General features: G+C 35.9%; 1 protein-coding gene across 4 annotated transcripts in view; it reads right to left on the bottom strand.

Moving 5' to 3' along the window:
* Positions 1-15,848, bottom strand: part of Sik3 (SIK family kinase 3) — a 242,308-nt gene that overhangs the window by 109,469 nt on the left and 116,991 nt on the right. The window lies entirely within an intron of this gene.

The raw sequence follows: 15,848 nt of genomic DNA, 5'->3' as shown, positions 1-15,848 counted from the left end.
ACTGCCTTGCCTACCAGTGAAATGTGATGAAATGAGCTGGGTGTAGCTCAAGCTACAAGGATAATCAGACACAGCCTTCACCTCAAGGAATTCACAATTCAGCAGGAGAAAGAGATAGGTGATACAGATAACATCACACTGCAAGTGCAATCAATAGGGCTCTGTAAAAGCTCTGTGGCAGAACAGAGGATAATGAATGACCTTTACCTGGAGGAGAAGAAACAAACAGGGAAAGAATTCACTAAGAAGACAGATTTGGGGTACTGGGGACTAAATCCAGGGACACTTTACCCCCATTTTTTCTTTTTCTTTCTTTCTTTCTTTTTTTTTTTTTTTTTTTTGAGAGAGAGAGAGAGAGAGAGAGAGAGGGTCTCAATAAATTACTGAAACTGCCTCGGACCTGCAAACCTCCTGCCTCAGCCTCTCAAGTTGCTGGGATTACAGGTATGCACTACTGTGCCCGGCTAGATGTCAGAATTTGAATATAAAGTAGTGGACAGGCTGAAAAGCGGAGAATTTATTGAGGAGAAATAGCAGAATCATTAACAAATCTTACTGTTTGATCTCCTACAAGAAAATCTCGAGCCATATGACCCTTGACCACTCGCATAACTACTTCTCCTTGGCACTACCAGATCACATACAGAACATTAACTACAGCAACTGGTGTGGCATATGCTCCTGCTACTCTCAGGACAGCTCCCAAAACAAAGTTATCATGACAATCATGTCTCTTTATAGAATGAATACCTGAGTCTTAATGAAAAAAAAAAAAAAACTTAAATATGCATGGCACTTGGTAGTATCCAGAATACTTTCATATATCTAACAAGCTTAGAAACTCACAAACCAATGATCAGGTGTGATGGAAATGGGTTGTGAGTGACAATGGAATACCTCCAGTCTCAGGGAGCCACATCTGTTCTCTCCAGAATTAACACAATTCTCTGTGAACATTGCAATGTGCAAAAGGTTGGAAAGCACCAAGCACTAGTGTTGGTCTTAACAATGGGGGTATAGACAAGGGATTGTGGTTTAAATGCCCCGTCTTTTTCATGTGCTATCAATTGTTGGCATTGATGGAAGGTGGGGAAAGTCGCCAAGGAAAATGACCAAATTTTTGTACTATTTCATTCTCAACAGAGCATATTATACTGTAATTGGAGGAGTCATACTGTAGGGCCTGTGATTCACATTGGACTCTGAGTTTCATTTGTTTTCTGAGCCCTAACACTTTTAAAGTAAATAGAAAGCCAGATCTAATCATCTATTAGAATAGATGCCGTATACCTAATAAAAATTATACTTTAATAAATATAAAGGTATAGTGTATGTATATAGTGTGGGGTGTGTGTGTGTGTGTGTGTGTGTGTATATATATATATATATATATATATATATATACATGGTTTTACATTCTATAACAAGTGCATCTGTCATCACATAAAGGGAATACAGTCCTATAAACTTGAAAATAGTAAGCTTTTTCTCTACTGTGACTAAAAGATCTGACCAGAACAACTGAGGGAAGGAAAAGTTTATTTGGGGAGTCTCACAGTTTCAGAAGTCTCAGTTCATTGTCAGCAGACTCTATTTCTTGGGGCTTGAGTTGAGGTTGAACATCATGCCAGAGTGTGGAGGAGGGAAGCAGCTCATATTAGGATCAGCAAGCAGAGAGAGAAACTCCACCCTCCAGATAGAAAATATATACCCCATAGCCATGCCTCCAATGAGCCACTTCCTCCAGCCATATCCCACCTGCCTCCAGTTACCACTCAGTTAATCCCATTAGGGATTAATTCACTGAGTATAACCCAATCATTTCTCCTCCAAACCTTTTTGCATTGACTCACACATGAGCTTTTGGTGGACAGCACATCTAAATCATAACAATACTAAAACTCATTCTTATCTTCTGGGGGAGACTACAGTAAGTATAAATCCAGGAGCACTAAACCACTGAGCTATATCCCCAGCTCTTTGAAACAGGGTCTCACTAAATTGTCCAAGCTGGCCTTAATTTTGTTCATCCTCTTGCCTCAGCCTTTCGAGTAGCTGGAATTACAAGCATATGCCAATAGGCCTGACAAACAGAAATTTTATAACATTAAATTTCTCAGCAACAACGAGGCACTAAGCAAATCAGTGAGACCTTGTCTCTAAATTAAAAATACAAAAATAGGGTTGGGGATGTGGCTCAATGGTTGAGTGCTCCCTAGTTCAATTCCCAGTACAAAACAAACAAACAAACATTAAATTCTATCTATCCTTCAGTGCACTGAGATTTAAAATTTCACAAAACACTCAAAGGTGAAGCTTTGCCCAACAATTTAATAGACTACCAAATGCAAGAATTCTGAAGTCAAGATACTTAGATTCCAAACCTTTAAATTATTCCTTAACTTGAGCAAGTTTTGTTTTTTTTTTTTGTAGCTCCCTCTCTATAAAATATTGGCAACAGTGGAACCTCATTTAAAGGGTTGCTGAGAGTTAACTAAGTTAATGAATGATTAGCATAATATCTGGAAAGTGTTCATCATGCAATTCAGTGGGACCCCTCTTATCTGCAACTCACTCTTGGCAGCTCCAGGTATCCTCAGTCAACTATGGAGTAAAGATATTTAATGGAAATTTTCAAAAATAAAATCTTTCATGAGTTTTAAACTGCACACCATTTTGAATAGCATGATGAAATCCGATACCATTCTGTTTGTGACAGGAATCATCCCTTTGTCTAGCATATCTAACTGTATATGCTATTCTCCCATTAGTCACTTAGCAGCCAACTGGGTTATCAGATCAAGTGTCATAAAATCACAGTGCTTGTGCTCAAGCAACCCTTATTTTACTTACTAATGATCCTGAGGTACAAGAGCCGTGATGCTGGCAATTTGGAGATGCCAGAAAGAAGAGTTAACCACGAACTGTATGACATGATGAACACTTTCAAGAGAAGCCATACACTAGAATAGTACCAAGTTCTCATCTTAATAAGAAAAGAAATTGTATGTTGAAGTTGCTAAGATATGTAGTACAAAATTTTGATAGAGAACATTCACATAGTTTTTATTACAGTGTACTTGTTATAATGTTTTATTTAATTATTAGCTACTGTCAATCTCTTATGGTGCCCAATATATAAACTAAATTTTATCACAATATGTATGCATAGGAAAAAACATAGTATACACAGGGTTTGGTACTATCTCAAGTTTTAGGCATCCACTAGGGGTCTCAGAATGTATCACCCACTGATTGGGGGGGGGCACACTACTGTATGTATTAATTACAGATACTACTATTGTTATTTTAATATTTTCTGGAATCAAGCCCTAAATTTTAGGCAATCTTTGGCAAAGATTAGATTTGCTTCACTAAGCAACATAATCCTGGATCCGAATTACATTGATTCTTTATTCAAGAGGCAAGTTGGGGGGCCAAAAAGAAAAATAGCTAACAATTTGTGGGCAACATTCATAACTAACTGATTGCTGCCAGCTGATGTGGGAAGAACATGGAAGGAACAGAGCTGGGGAAAACTGCATTCCATTCAGGAAAGTCAGATTGAGCCACAGCAAGGCCCGACCCTGAGGGCTATGCCAGAGAGAGCAGCCAGCTTCTTCACAGCAGGCCAGCCTCCCCTGCAGTCCCCACTAAGGACTATAACACCCAAGAACAACACTTAATGCCATTTGGCAACCACACTACTGCCTGATAGAACAACTTAATGTGGAAGGCAACTTCCTGAAGCTCAGGTCCTACCTTAGCTATAAACTGGAAAAGGGATGTTTTCTAAAAAGCAAACAAACACACACAACGGAATATAGAAAATACTAAGTCAGAGAGCAGGGAGCCAGCATGCAGGTATGATTATTTTGAGAATACCTGAACAGAACAATGAACAAGAATTTCACAGTTACAGATTACTGGAGGCTATCTAATATAGGGTTTAGCTTAAAGTATGTACTAGCTGCTTGAAAAATGTGCCTATAGCAAAAGTAAATCAGTAAATAAATAGAAAACAAACTCTCAAAGAACACATACTTAGATTGGAAATCTATAATTCACTGAAAATCTATAATTCACAAGACACACATGCACGCACACACACACACACACAGAAACAGAAATTATAACAAGAATGCAATTTCCAACACATTACTAAGAGGCTATTATTTCCTAAGTCCACCTATTCTACACAGAATTCTTTCATCTTACAAAATACATGATTCTGTGAATTGACACTCTAATGTTAATTAATCATGGCACTGCATCAAATATCATGGTAAACAGATACAGAATGTGAAAGTCCTTAAGAATTTCCCTCCTCAAGACATTTCCTTTCAACAAACTCTTCCTTTTAATTTGGCATATGGTAAGGAAAAAAATTAAATTCAGATCATGCCAAAGTCATAGTTCTTTATTATTCATTCTAGAAGGGGAAAAAACAATCATTTCCTCCCTTTAGTTTTCACTTCTAAAACCATAAGTCTTTTATTCTCCCCTCATTTTTGCAAGCAAAGTAATGCTCATAGTGAATGAAGTTGAAAAAAATAGTGGTTTCTTCCCAACAACAGGCAATAATTCACTTGTATATTCTGACACAACATTCACAGGCAAGATAAGGTGACAAAATAAAAGACAAAGAACCAGGGAGAAGTTCATTATTGGGATCAAAACAAACCAACCTTCTTCCTCATCATTCCCCATCAAAAATAAAGCCCTGATGGTCGGATTTCAGGGCTATGGGATGACAAATGGACATTCTGTAAAAAGATCATTTAGACAGTAAACACAAAGACCACAAGAACTTAAATTTCTCTCAAAAGACTTCCCTTAAATGGGTATACAGATACATGTATAATAATTTCACAGAATATAGTAAATAGTCTGTAAGCTTAAGAAGGAAGAGCAAACATTTTCATAGCTATAGAAAAAAATTTTCAATATTCATTTAAGGAAAGAAGCTTTACTTCTCTTTGAAATGTCTTAAAATTTAGGCAGATAAATGTTTTGCCCTTGTGAATTTTGTTCAATGAATTACATTTTTATATTAACATCTGCTGCAAAATTTTTATTCTCTATTTCTGTTTCAAAGCTTATCTACTCTAGATAATTCTCAGGTCAATTCCAGAATCACATTGTGATCTAGACCTGTATAACCTAATACAGTAGTCACCAGCCACACGTGACTACCAAACATTTGTAATGTGGCTAGTCTACATAATATAAAAATAAAATATAAACCAAATATATAATATTTAGTACTAAAAAAGGAATGTAAACTATCACATTTATAAGCTTTATTAATTATATGTAAACATGATAATATTTTGGATACTAGGCTAAATAAAATAACATTACTTTTTTTTTTAAAGAGAGAGAGAATTTTTTAATATTTATTTTTTAGTTTTCGGCGGACACAATATCTTTGTTTGTATGTGGTGCTGAGGATCGAACCCGGGCCGCACGCATGCCAGGCGAGCGTGCTACCCCTTAAGCCACATCCCCAGCCCAACATTACTTTTTTATTTTTATGTGGTGCTAAGGATCGAATCCAGTGCCTCGCACATGGTAGGCAAGTACTCTACCACTGAGCCACAACACAGCCCATAAATAAAATACATTTTAAAACTAATTTCCCACTTCTTTTTACTGTTTAAATATGATTAGAAATTCTTAGTATTGCTAGAATATATGTACATGTGTGTACATATATTTATTTATCCCTCATTTTAGTAGACAGGACTAGTCCAAGTGAATCAAATAAGCTAGATAATTAATCTAACAGTTAAAGGACACATTCCATAAAGATGACTTCTGAAAAGGTTGACTTGATAATGAGATTTGCCAGTTCTATACCTCATAGAAAACTTCCCAAGCCACAGAGTACTCAATGCTCAAACACTGCCTTGGGAGAGAATCTCAAAGTCTCAAAAGTTATACTCTAAGAACTCAAATTTAATTCCATTGAAAACTGCTTACTGAACAAGTGACTGGTTTACTGCACTGCCCGACCCCTGAGCAGCTCGCTACTGGCCATGTGAGGGGCTCTTTAAGAGAAGGAAGCCTTACAGCCCTACAACAGCAGCTCTCAAGCTTTTTGGTCTCAGAGCTCCTCTTAAAAGACACTGAGGGGGAAAAAAAAAAAAAATTACTGAGAACCTTCAAAGAAGTTTGGTTTATATAGGTGGTACATATTAATATTGACTTTTAAATTAAATTAATTAAAATTGGAAATTAAAACAAAACTCTAAAAGGTATATACAAAGCACACTATCAGACCAACTACATCATCACATTACATGTAGTCTCTGGAAATTATAACGTGGATTCTTCATGTTATAACTGGAAGAGAAACTGAAAAATGAAGACTACCTTAGCAATTTCATGAAACAATTTTACATTGAAGACCCACAAAAAGAATCTTAGAGACTCTGGGGTGAAAGAATCAACTTTGAGAACAACTGCCTAATGCATCACTGTATGTAATGTGGCCAACTTCTCTCCTACACACTTAGAATGGTTCCATATTTGGGAGAATTGAGAAAATAGTCACTGGCATTTTTATTTTTTCCGTTCTACATAATTTGAAAATAATTTGGTTGTTACTCTAGCTTCTTTCTGATACAAGTATTTCAAGTTATAAATCTTCATATGAGTACTATTTCATCCCAGAGACCCTGATATTTTAAGCCTTTCTTATCACTTAGTTCAAAGTACTTTTTATTTACGTTTCTTATACTTTCTTCCTTGACCTCTGAGATATTAATACATGCCATTTAATTTTAAAATAGTTGACATGTGAGGGGAGGTTCTATATATCTTAAGGTAATTGATTTCTAATGTAATAAATCATGCAGGAAACACAGTCTGCATGATTTCAAATTGCATACTTCAAATATGTACATTTTCTTGCACTTTAATTTTACCACAACAAAGCTATGGAGGAAAAAAAGAAAAGGAAAAAAAAGTTGTGTTTGTTTGTTTGTTTTGTTTTGTTTTTTTCTGTAGGGCTTAATTCTTTTATAGGACCAAGGTGGGAATAGTTGACTTGAAAAGGAACTTAAATGCATTTGAAACCAGCCTTGATGAAATTTTTTTTCTTTTAAACTTACAAGAAAATAGAATTATCTTCAGAAAAATGGGTTTAATGAAATCCCAAACCAACACAAACTACATAAGCTGGGTCTTAAGCTAAACTTCCCAGGCACTAAACGACCATGATTAATAATGCACCACATGGCCAAGGTCAGAAGGTAGGCTAGCCACCATCTTGGGATGATCCTACCTCTGCATTGAAACCAATTGCTCAGCTGGAGTCCTTATTTTAGTTTTTAATAAACAGTTAAATCAAGTATTAAAAAACAAACCAAAGATAGATATTAGGAAAGAAGTTATTATTTTATTCAATTTTATACACCAATCACAACCGTTTAAAAACATGCAGTTGTCAAGCCTAAGGAATGGCTGGGATAGAAGGGAACTGGCCAAATCCAGACAAGAGGACTCAACATGGCCGACAAAGAAAAGGGCCTATCAGCTCTGAATGAACCCCAAAGTAAGCATTTAACCATAATTTAAAATATCCAGTATTTGTTAAGTGAGCAGTTGAACTTCTATTTTTTCTAAACTTCTCTGGGCTGTATTACAGGGTGAATATAAAATAGCTAGTGCATTTACAATGTCTGCATGATTGAGAATGGAGGTCTTACCAAAAGTGGGAAAATATACCATGGAACATGTATTATTCTTGAGCATTTCTAAGTTGGAACACTGTGCATAATTAATAAGTGGTGTCTGAAGCAAAGGAAATTTTCTGGTGATTAGTTGAAATTCAAGGCATAGAAGGGAAATTTTCAAAGACAAAAAGGAAATTATTTTTCAGTTCCAATAATTCCCATCTGGTTAACATTTACCCTCTTAGACAGCAGAAGTCCTAGATGTGTTTCTAACATCATAGACAACTCTCTTAGGCACACTGACATTTTTACTGTTGTTATTGTTGTTATTTTAACATTTACAAAGTGCCAACAATGTTTTATATGGTTTATAGTATATTAAATCAACTCTTGGCCTGTCCATTGACCACTTAAATGAACTCAAACAAAAAGATGTTTGAAAAGAAAGAAAGAAAAAAAGAGAAAAGAGAGAGAGAGAGAGAGGAGGGAAAATGGAGGTGACAGTAACACTGAAAATCAGTAAGAATCTGATACAGAGTATCAGTATTCAATGTCTCATTTTCAGGCATTTATATTGACAAACTGCAGGTTTAAAAGAGGGATATTTTATAAAATACAACGCATGGCTTAATTCTAAGGTTAGAAAGTCGGTAAAAAATGATGCCCTGAAACTTGAATAGAGCAAAAGAAGACAAGGGGTTGAAGAAGAATGTTGGGCAAATGAGAGGTGCTTTTGATATTCTTTTTCTTGGAGGGAAGATGCTCGGGGGTGGGGGTGGGGAGCTTGCTTGGGATGGAATTGAGGTCCTCAAGCACTGGGCAAGCACTCTACCACTGAGCTACATCCCCAGTCCAAGAATGCTTCAAAAAGTATTAGAGATGGGTAAGTATAGGGTTAAGAACTAAATGATTTAAGAAGGAAGGTCTAACGGTTTAAAGTGGCAAAGAACAATATCTAAGAAAGTGGCATAGGGCTGGGGTTGTGGCTCAGTGGTAGAATGCTTGACTCGCATGTGTGAGACACTGGATTAGATTCTCAGCACCACATATAAAACAACAAAATAAAATCCATCAACAGCTAAAAAATATTTTTTTAAAAAAGTGGCATAAAGACAAAATAATCATTGTTACAGAACCCAAAGAAAATTTAATAGCTGTAGTGGAAAATTAAGCTATATAAAAGATTAGATTTTAATCCCAAAGAAGAAAGATTAGACATGTGGTGAAAGAACTTGGCAATGTGGCCTGAAAATGAGGTAAGAAAGAAGCAGAAAGCTGAATGAATTTCAAGTGAATGTTCTTAATGAAGTGCATGCTACTCTTTCCTGGAGTGCCAACTCATAGGTAAAAATAACATGGACTCACAGAAGGATTATGCTCTTCCCAAGAACAGCATTTGTCAAGGAGCCTGAGTACTGTTTAGTACATTTAGATACAGCACCTAGAACACTAAAACTTTTTAAAGCATCAGCTGAAAAGCAGGTTTAACTCATCTGTCATAACAAAACTTTCTTAAACCTACCCTAGGAGGACTTATTACATTGGTATCTACTAACCTTACAATGGCAATGCTGTTTTTGGTGAATAAAACCAGCAATGGTACCTGTATTAAATTGTTTCAAATTGTATTAATATGCCCCCAAGGTCCATTAAGATAGTCTGCCATGAGATAGCAGGAGTTTGAGTGAGGAGGGAACACAGTAATGGTTGAAAAGTTTTCTGAATTTCTTATCTTTGACATCTCCCCATTATTTGACAATGAAACTAAAGAAAAACTGGAAGCAATCTCCATTAACAGCATCTTACCCTCCTTGTTTCTAAATCTTACTTGTTATGCATTCTTAAGATGCCAGGAGTGTGAGTTAATTGTAAAGAGGTGCATCTTTGTCAAACCATCTCTTCCTAGTCTGAATGGTTATGGTACTGGGCTGTTTCCCCTATGTAATCCAAGGTTAAAAAGCCAGCTTCCCTGTGCTCTGTAGGACTCTAGAATCAACTACCTTCTGAGGGGCTTTCCTAATCACAGCTGCATACCAACACAGCTGGCAGATGATATCCTTTTGGAATTCCATCAAAATGGGAATGCTTTCTTTGTGTGATGGCTTTTTGCATTTACTCTAGCTTCAATGAGTTCCTTATATTTAGCAACCATTACATTTTCAATTAAAATAAATTTCATTTCCATAATGAATTTTAGCATTTCATGTGATGAATAGTGTATTTATATAACTCAATCCCTGTAAAGTCTGGTAAACATTAATTAATTCTCAAATTTCTAATATTTATTTTATAGATAGGTTTGGGATTATTGATTTAAAAAAACACTGCTGTAGGGGCTGGGGTTGTGGCTCAGTGGTAGAGCACTCGCCTAGCATGTGCGAGACCCTGGGTTCGATCCTCAGCACCACATAAAAATAAATAAAGATATTGTGTCCAGCTAAATAAATAAATAATATTTTTAAAAGACACTGCTGTAGAAAAAATTGATTCATGGTTCCATTAAAATATAACTCACTATTACGTGGATTAGACATAACCACATTAAATGTCAAACACAATGACATTAAATACATGCTTAATATAACAAAATTAACATTTAACAAGAATGTCTGCTTTCCTTTAGCAGATTACATACATCCTCAATACTGACCTTCCATGAGATTCCTAAATTGACATTAGAGCACAAGTCTAGAATTTCAAAAAGCTGCTAAAAGAGCTCCAAGAATTTTACTTAAAACTATCATGAGCTGAGGTTGTAGTTCAGTGGTAGAGCACTTGCTTTGCAGGTGTGAGGCAATGGGTTTGATCCTCAGCACCACATGAAAATAAATAAATAAATAAATAAATAAATAAAGGTATCATGTCCATCTACAACTAAAAAATATTTTGAAAAAACTATTAACTGTACTAATTGACTAAAAAAACTGAATATAGTTAATAACAGTGAAGGGCTTTTTGAAACACTAAAAGTATCCACAGTTTAAGCAAAAATCAACCTATTATGCTGTATGTTGAGATCTGTTTTACATCTTAGACAATATTATGGGCAGGGTATAAAGATGGGACACAAGTGTGCTCTCACACTGAACCACATTTCAGCCCTTTTTATTTTTTAGACAAGCTCTTGATAGGTTGCTAAGGCTATCCTCAAACTTGTGATCCTCCTGCTCAGCCTCCCAGAGTCACTGGTATTACAGGTATGTGCTACCATACCCAGCTGAATTCATTCTCTTTTTAAAAATATAACTACAACACCATTATCGCACTTGAAAAAAATGAATAATAATTAACTATTAATTCACATAACAACACTAAAAAGCAGGTACTATAATTATTCTTTTTTTATTAATATTTATTTTTTAGTTTTCGGCAGACAGAACATCTTTGTATGTGGTGCTGAGGATCGAACCCGGGCCCCACGCATGACAGGCGGGCACGCTACCGCTTGAGCCACATCCCCAGCCCTATAATTATTTTCTTATCTTGCAGAATTTTCTGAGGCATATACCAAGGAAGAAATTTACCCAGGTTATACAACAGAAAGTTGCAGAGGCAGGATTTCAACCCAGGCAGTGAAGAACCTGAGCCATTAACTATCTGTTTTGCTGCTTCTCAAAACTAGGTTTTATAGTAATGAGCTTTTAAATATAAACACAGTAAAGTGACTAGTAATGAAAGTAGGCAGCATTAGCTGGCAAAATTCTGAAATAAGGAAATATATCACAGTACTTCAACCTTTCTCCAAGTTCTTTTCTCATACTCTGCTGATATGCTCCATTAAATCTCTGCTACCTATTTTCATTTTACCTAGTGCCAATTATTATAAAAAGTTTTTTCTTCTCACTACAATTAGCTCTATGGAGTTAAACTGGTATTTGGATTGTACTCTGTGACTAATTTTCATTAAGACAGATCACCATAATGCTAAGTGAAGTTAGCCAATCCCCAAAAAAAACAAATGCCGAATGTTTTCTCTGATATAAGGAGGCCAATTCATAGTGGGGTAAGGAGAGGGAGCATGGGAGAAATAGGCAAACTCTAGATAAGGCAGAGGGGTGGGAGGGGAAGGGAGGGAACATGGGGTTAGAAATGATGGTGGAATGAGAGGGACATCATTATCCAAAGCACATGTATGAAGACACGAATAGGAATATACTTTGTATACAACCAGAGATATGAAAAATTGTGCTCTATATAATATAATAAGAATTGTAATGCATTCCGCTGTCATATATAACAAATTAGAATTTAAAAATTAGATGCAGTCCTAATCAAAATTAAATAATCTCTACACAAGTTATATTATGTATGCAGACAAATCCTAAGGAGATACCCCAATTATTCCAATACACACATATTCATGCCTTTGTGTCATCTCCTCCCCACCTTCATGTGGAGCTAGAGGATCTGATGAAGACAACAGCCATGTCAGTGCAACCCAGAGGGAAAGGATCTGTGGGTGGCTTCAAAGACCTGCAGGAGGCCTCTCTCTATATGACCTGAAGGTGGCCCTTAGCCAACAGCCAGCAAAAAGCGGGGTTTCTCAATCACAAAGCCACAAGAAAATACATTCTGCAATAACCTGAGTGACCTTGGAATTGGATTCTTCCCTAGATAAGCCTCTGTGAAAATGCAGTCCACCCAATACCATGACTGCAACCTTCTAAGACTCTCAGCGAAAAGGACTTGGTAAGTCATACCAGGACTCCTGACCCACAGAAACCGTGAGGTAACAAGTATGTGCTGTTTTGAGAGTTCAAGAATGTGAACAGATCTAAAGCTTTTTCTTGAGAAAAGCTTTGGCCCTACTTATTATTGCAGCAAACCCTTTCTGTGTGTACACAGATAAGCTCTCTGACTGAAAAAGTAAATATGTCAAGCTCATTAGTTTTCAAAACAAAGTTGCTTTTGCCAATTGCAAAAATGCTATCAAAAGCCTGTGTATCTAATAATTTCCTTCCAGATACTACAGTATTGGAAAGAAGAAAAAAGCATCTTTACAGTGGAGAAACCTGATGAACACCCCTTCAACTAGGTGACCAAGTTATTATCAATGGTAATGTCAAGTTGGTAGTAAAAGTCCTTGGTATGATATGATAAAAATGGTACTTTACACCTGTTAGCAGTGTTTTATTCTCTCAAAAATCTGTGACCTCAGTCTAATCATAGCAACGATATTAGATAAATTACATTTGAGGGGCATTCTACAAAATCCCTGACTAGTACTCCTCAAAACTGTCAAGATCATCAAAAACAAAGTCTGAGAAACTGTTGCAGCCAAAAAAGCCTAAGGAAACATAATGACTAAATGCAATAAAACACAAAGAGAGCACATTAGGTAAAACTAAGGAAATCTGAACAAAATATGAACTTTAGTTAATAGTAATGTACCAGTATTGATCCTTAACTCTGACAAAAGTATTATACTAATATAAGATATTAATAATAGGGGAAAGTGGGGGTAGGATATTTAAGATTTCTCAACTGGACTGCTTTCTTTTACTTATGTTATGGTGTAGATCTTAAATGTCATACGTTGGAGCTTGAGAAAATGACAAAAAGTGGCTGCATTATTTTACATTCTCACTAGCAATCCCAAGAGTAATCTAATTTTTTCCATATCCTCACCAAGACTTGTTATTGTTCATATATTTATTATAGTCATGCTAGTGGTATCTCATTGTGGGTTTGTTTTACATTTTTCTAATGACTAATGATGTGGAGCATCTTTTTATAAGTTTACTGACCAGCTGAATACCTTCTTTGGAGAAACAGACATTCAAATTTTTGGTTTGTTTTTTAACTGAGTTAACTGTCTTTTTAGGATTAAGTTGTTAGAGTTTTATGTACTCAAATATAAGTTCCTTTACCAGCTATAATATTTGTAAATATTTTCTCCCATTCTATTGGTTGTCTTTTCACTTTGTGATAGCATTGTTTGCAGCAATAACAAAAAAAAAGTTTTAAATTTTACTACAGTCCAATTTATCTATTTTTCCCTTTGTTCTTTGTACTTTTGATGTCGTATCTAAGAAACTATTGCCTAGTTCAAGATTAGAAAGGTTTACTCCTGTATTTTCTTTTAAGATTTTTATAGTATTAGCCCTTACATTTATGTCTATAGCCCATTTTGAGTTAGTTTTTGTGTATGATATAAAGCAAGGATCCAACGCCCCTTCTTTGCATGTAGATATCTACTTATCCCAGCACATTTGTTGAAAAGACTCTTCTCTCTCCATTGAATTGTCTTGGAATCACTGTCAAAAATCAATGACCATAAGCATAGGATTTTATTTCTAGACTCTTGATTCTAGTCCATTGATCTCTATGTCGCTATTCTTACACCAGTACTACACTCTCTCATCCTCTTCCAGTTCTCAATATTCCAGACACTGAGAGTCATCTCCCTTGGCTAAGGTCAGTGTTTATTACACAAAATCGTTTTAGTAAAGTTGTAAGCATCCAGTACAGACCCAGGACCCAGGACCCATGTGTGGTACTTTAGCAATGGTTAATGAACCAAACCTTTTATTATTTTTAAAGTCAATGAATAAAGCAAATATCAAAAATTGGTGTGTGTTTCTATCCTAAATACCTCTTTTTAAAAAGAACTAAGATAGTTTTAAAATCAAACACATAGAATAGGATAATTAAAAATAAAGGCAAATAAAGTGGTTCTTTCATCCTTATTTTTTCAGAGCAACAGTGCCTTGGGAAACAAATAGTTTCTGATCAGCAAACATGCAGTGGCTTCCTCAGCATCAAGTCCTTCAGGGGATAAGCAGCACATACATAAAGAAACTTCTGATGTATGGGAAAAGGACAATCTGGGTTGGGCTCCTCAAAGAATGAAGGATATAGAAAGTTCTAGCCCTTACATCCCAAATCTTTGCTTTTAACCAAAAAAGGACGAAGAAAGCTAGGCTTTCTTTGTCCTCTGGATCCTCCAAAGTAGGTCAGGTCTGTGTGTAATTATTGGGTTTCATATTACTTCAGAAAAGGAAGAGATGTCAATGCATGGAGGTTTTTAACAAACAGCAGATTCAGGCTGGGGAGAGGCAAAAAAAAAGAAAAGAAAAGAAAAAAAGAGCGTGTTCCTTTATTGCTGACCTAAAATAAATAAATAAACCTAAAAAGTCTTATTTTTAACAGTAAGCCAATTTCAAGACAGCTAGGATAAGAGGCCTAATTTCTCATTATAAGGCTAATGATCACTGAGGCTGAACATGTGGATGAATTCTCCTAGTTTCACCTTCTTCCTAGGCATGTTTCCCAGTTAGCAAGGATAATATAAAAACTCTGAAAAAATAATTCAAAATAGATTGACTGGAGGATTTTATGTGCAAGAATGCATGCCAAAAGATTAATTAAGAACTAATATTTGGGTAGAGGAGGTAGCTCAGTGGTAGAACATTTGGATGGCACCAAGGGGGAAAAATGAACTAGTATTTGCATTACCAAAATTCTTTCCTTAGAAAAAGAATCACTGCAAGGTTTCTTTCAACAACGCACTTTAAAACATTTTTCTGTGAAATGTGTCGTATATAAACCACAAATCTTTATGAGCTCTCCCAGTCCACAGTTCCATACCCAAAGAAAAACCACTCTCCTGAAGTTTGTTAATTCTTTCTTTTTTCTTTATAATCGTATCATTCATCTGTGTGTGTGTGTGTATGTGTGTGTGTATCCCCAAAACACATAAACATCTGTGTGTGTGTGTGTGTGTGTGTGTGTGTGTAGTTTTTTGTTGTTGTTGTTGGTTTTGGGTGGAGTTTTTTGTTGTTGTTTTCTGTTTTGTTTCTGGGCAGTATTGGAGATTGAATCCAGGGGAGCTCTACCACTGAACTAGATCCCCACCCCTTTTTATTTTTATTTTGAGACAGGGTCTTGCTAAGTGACCCATGCTGGCCTCAACCTTGCAATCGTCCTGTCTTGGCCTCCCAAGTAGCTGAAATTACAGGCATATATCACCACACCTGACTAAATCTCCGTAGTTTTTATGAGAAACATCCTAGTCTTCATGAGACTGACAGTTACTGCTAATGTAACTATCTATCACTGTGTAACAAACCACCTTCAAATTTCATAGATTAAAACAACAACCATCACTTTTTTGCTCATATATTGGGTGATTTGTTTAGGACTCAGAGAAGAGAGTTGGCCTCT

Source organism: Callospermophilus lateralis, chromosome 2 (genome assembly GCF_048772815.1).
Source record: "Callospermophilus lateralis isolate mCalLat2 chromosome 2, mCalLat2.hap1, whole genome shotgun sequence".
Classification (NCBI taxonomy): Eukaryota; Metazoa; Chordata; class Mammalia; order Rodentia; family Sciuridae; genus Callospermophilus; species Callospermophilus lateralis.
This window is presented reverse-complemented; position numbering and strand designations above follow the sequence as displayed.